Source organism: Struthio camelus, chromosome 7 (genome assembly GCF_040807025.1).
Source record: "Struthio camelus isolate bStrCam1 chromosome 7, bStrCam1.hap1, whole genome shotgun sequence".
NCBI classification, from domain to species: domain Eukaryota; kingdom Metazoa; phylum Chordata; class Aves; order Struthioniformes; family Struthionidae; genus Struthio; species Struthio camelus.
Window position 1 is genome coordinate 33669730 of NC_090948.1, and position 5097 is coordinate 33674826.

Below are 5097 nucleotides of genomic sequence, written 5' to 3' on the forward strand. Positions count from 1 at the left end.
TAAATTAATGGAGATATTTGAGTTTAAAACCATGTGCATGATACTAGAAGTTGTCTTGAAAAGGATAACCCAGACCTGTACAGGCCAGTAACAACTGTCTGTCTGATATTCACAGCAGGCTGAACTAAACGTACGTTTTTTCGGAGTCTCATTCTAGGTGACATCTGGGGAAAGTTATGAAAATTTTTGTTGATTTGGTAGTGGTGGATCCTGTTAATGCCCTGGATGATGATGTTGGTCAGTGACTCCCTTCTCCAATTAGTGATTTCTGCCCCATTACTAAAGAACCCTAAAAATGTTATTACAGTCTGCGTTTGATGTTTCTGGTCTCAAAGGACAAACCTTGCCTATGATAAAGGATTTAAAACCTGTTCACTAGATGTTGTTGCTTCCAGTCATGCTTCTGTCTATTGCTTCCCTTCATTATAATTTCTGTGTTTCTCCATTCGCTTTTCTTCTCTGTTTTCCATCCGTTTCCTGGTACCCTCTAAATGGTACTTTTCTTCTTTGTTTCTTCTTCAGCCTCCTCACTGTCAGTGAAATACTGCAGATAAAATCCATGTAGCGTGTGCAGGCACCTGTATTTCAGTTTAGAGTTTTTCTGCATGGCATCCATGGCTCCAGGAACTCTTTAAAAAGAGAATATGCTAGACCTGAGCAAATCTTCAGCAAACCCAGGTGGGCATGCAGCAGGCCTCAGCCCTCTTTCAAGGATCCCTCTCTTGAAATCCTCCCGTTAATTACTTTCTGCTCCTCACAGATCTGCTTTGGCTCCTTCTCCACAGATAGATTCTGTTTGCACTTTTGTACAGCAGAGCAAAGTTTGACCCAGTGCTTCTTAATTATATAGCTTCCTCAAGGGAATACATTATTATAAATCAGACTCTTCAGTCAAAGAATTGCATGATACATGTTTTTAATAGTTACACTGTACTATTAAAATACTTTATTCTATTTGACTCTTGTTACAAAGTAAAATATACCAGTAGATGATAACTGAAGTCAGCTAGGTGGTCCTGTTTGCAAGTTATTTCTGTGAGTAACTCCTGTTGAGAAAAGGTATTACTATGCATTCCTTATCCACTTAAGTACCATTTCTTGACTTTCATATGTAGTAGTTTCACTATGTGTGTTTTAGACTAACTGATTACTAAACAGTAATCGAAGAAAATGTGAACAGTGGAAAAACTAGGTTGTATTCCTAGTGGTGAATCTCGGAAGAAACAGCAAAAGCTGGTTGAGAGTAGACCCATGATGGTAGAGAGGATAGCATCTCTATTTTTCAGTTGGAAATACTGAGATAGAGAAAGATTAAGTGATTTGCGCAAGGTCACACAGAAAACCTGCGTCAAAACAAAAAACAGTCTCTTGGGCTTCTGACTCCAACTTTTGAGCATTGCCGCAAAACTGTCCTTACTCCCCTTTTGAAGGGTTTGTTTTATGAAAGTACTTACAGTTTGCTACATCAGACCACAGTAAGCTAACAGCAATACAGGTTGCAGTCCGGTTCATCTATCCCTATAAACTTTGGCTTTAGAAATACTTAACCTGGGAGATATTCACAGTTGCATGGAGTTAACAGCAAACACTAAACTGGAAAAATATTTATAAAATTCAGTAACTTCTAGTATTGGCCTAATACAGCTCTAACTCTCCTGCCTGCTTTGATTGTGTATCCTAAGGGGTTGTGTAAATATTTATGCGCATGTTTAACTTCAGGCATGTGCAAAACTTAAAAAAAAAATCCATTATACCAATCCAAAGCTATATTTGGGAATGGATCATAAATTTTTAAAGTACTGGGGCTTTTGTAGGAAGTGCTGCTGTATTAGATATATAGTCACTTCATGGGTTAACCTTCAGACATAGCACTGCATGGGAGGATGTGGATTTTCAATTCTTCCCCCCTCCCCCCCCTCCCCCCCGCCAAGCAATGGAAAACACATAACAATTGAAAAGATGTCTGTTAGCCACAGCCTATGCAGAAAATCTCCCTTATGAAACTTTACATGGCAGATCTTGTGCTGTCCACTGATGTGGACTCAGATTTTTGTGTCTATTTATTTCTGAACCGTCGTCTTGTATGCATGGGGAATGCACAGTGAAGCCTAAAAGGTGAAGAAACTGAATAATGGCTTTGTTTGTTACTTAGTGGGTAAAGCATGTTTAGGAAAAGCACCCCCCCGGTAATTCTTTTACAGAAGTGTATAACATGTTTTTAGGGGGTGTTTGCATGTGTTGAAGCTTATTCATACTGAAGTTGGATGGCAGTATTGATAGTCAGCAAATTCTTTATGAGGTGAAAGAAACGCAACAAATTCATATGATAAAACTTGTATTAAAAGAATTTTCTGAAACAAAGCCACAAATATCAGAATATTCCTACTTTAGAGTAAAGATCAATTTAGGCGCAAAGAATCTTACTCTGCTAATAAAACAGTGGAGTATTCGTTAATACTTGGGACTTTCGCATCTTTTGCACTCTGGAATTGCCTCACGATCTGACCTTCTTTCGTGCTGCAACTGTGTCAATATCATCAAGTTTCCCATTACTGATGTAGGAGATAACTGTATCCCCTGATAAACTGTGATATTAGAAAATCACATATCACTCCGTAAACGAGAACGCCAATCAGTAATGAGCTGAGCGCCATATAATGAGCTTTACTTTCAGGTTATGTCTGTGTTAGATTCCTTGCTGGGATAGCGAGCACTGTGACAGTGCTCACTCTTTTTTCTGTCCTGTGTACTTAAGGCTTAACTCACGCCTGATAAAGTCAAAAAGAGTTTTTCTACTAATGCTACCTATCCTTCAAGTTACAGAATTGAACTGTGAATTTTTGTGCTTCTCAATCTAAAATCTGATGGATCATGCCCAGTTATGTATTGTTGTTGCCCAAATGAAGGTGAGGCTTAAAAAGGTTCTCCCGCATAAAGTTTCCTTGTCTAGGTTTGGTTACAACTTCCCTGAAGGCAGTCAGAGACATTTCTGGTACTGAATCTCTAATACTGCTGTTTGTGTAAGTTCAACAATTGAAAAAAGGAGAAGGGTGGGGAGAGAAAGTTTGCTGTAAATAGAGCTGAACCCCTCTCCATTCTTCCCAGCCAATTGTACTACTATTTATGCCCAGTTTCAAATGATTCTTCTTAATCCTGAGAGTCAATTTCATTGCCAAAAAGTGTTTGTAGGTAATATGCCAACAAACCACCATGAGGCTGGCTTTGTAGTCTAGTACCACAAGATCTTCACATCTCTATGCAGTGAGGTGATATCAGTATTTGGAGAATGTGCTAGCATTTTGCTGTGCTGGCCTAACTCTCACAGCATTTGCTTTGCTCTGCAGGCCGGGTATATAGAATTCCTGTGCTGAGTATCCAGCAGAACACTGCTGCTGGCAGGACTGTTGTAACTAAGCTAATGAAGAAGTACTTTCCTGCAAAAAAGAAGAGCTTTTTCTAATGTTCACCCTTTATGTTAGACTGATACGGCCAGATTTGCTCTGGAGAACTTGTCTAGCTTCATTAAGCTTACACTGATCATACATTTAACCTACTGTCCTTATTAGGGATGTAAGCAGGGCAACTTGTACATCTTGACAACTGTTAACTTCACATGAGTTGGAAAATGAGCATTTAGGCTGTGAATTTCATGGGGCGGGGAAGAAATAGCAACCTGCTTTTTGTTCTGCATAAAACATTTAGTGTAAAACATTCTGAATAAATGTTTACCACATGGGATTCCGGCCCAAGTCTAGGGTTTCTAAGAATGACAGCACTAATAATTGATTTCTTTGTTTTAAGATTGCTTCTCTATAACTCAGTTTATAACATGGGACTGCTCCGATTCCTTTGACATTAACAAGCGTGAGGCTACAAGCAGAAGTGTTCAAACTGAGATACCTGTTCCCAGCCACTGAAATAGCGTTGACTGATAACCTGGCATCGCTTTGTGGGTAGGGGCCCTTTCTCAGTAGTGGCCTGTGCAAATAGTGCTTTCAAGAGCAGAGAAGTACGGCTGCTCAGTCACAGTTACTGAGATGCTGACATCTTTCCCTGAATGGTCAGAAAAGGATGAGGGCCACAGTGCAGTACTTCCTGGAAAGACCTAGGTAAAGATGGCAGTAGTCACACTGAGGAAAAGGGGCACATGTGGCTTGCCCCCATAATGCCTAAAGAGCTGTAGAGACCCACAAAGCATTGGAAGTGCTTTTGTTCTTTCTGAACGTCAAGCTCTTTCTCTGTTGGTTTGGCATCCGACTTCAAGTAAACTACTCTGCTAACAGAGAAGGTTTTATTCTCTGTCCATTGCAGTAATTCTAAGTAAAATTGTATTTATAGCTCTGCTTTGTAGTTTCCTTGAAGTTTGTTTATCTGTCTTATGTGAGCCTGTGTGAAAATTTACTCAGTGATGCCAGTTGCTGTGATGACACTTGCTAGTTCAGTGGTGGATGCAAAACAGTTTTCAAAAGAAAAGGTGTGGAAAATGAGGCTGTAACCATTGCAACATAGGAACTAAGATCCTTGGTGGTATGTGAGAATTGAAAGGGTTGGTACTGTGCGGCTGCCCTGTGCTGCTATATTTTAATCATGGCTTGCAACAAATAACCTTTTATTACACTGGTTCTCGGCACCTTCTTTATAGGACCACCACTAGTGACCATAGCAATTTCGCAGAATTGCTAGGATGATCAGGCCAAACACATCGTCACTTGTGACCCAGGTCTGAATTTGAACTTGAGTCCTTGGAGGTGAAAAGCTTGTCCGTTAACTCACAACACTGCCCACTATTACCTTTGCCAGCAGGCTGCTCTGTGAACAGCTGCTGTAGCGCGAAAGGCCAAAGGGAAGTGCCTTAGTTTTGCCTTAGTCCTTTCACACCTCCAAGTCACTGGAACATACCCAAGTGCATGGTAAACTGCAGGCTCTTTGCGGTGCAGAACAAGCTGTGCAGCTGACTTGAACTGAAACACGAATCATCTCAGTCCTAAATTATTTTAATCCAGTCAATCATCTGTATAAAGGGTTATAAAGAGACAGCAAAACTGAAAGAGTGGCTGCCAAGCAGAGGATACAGGACACAAATAAAGCTGCTAAAAT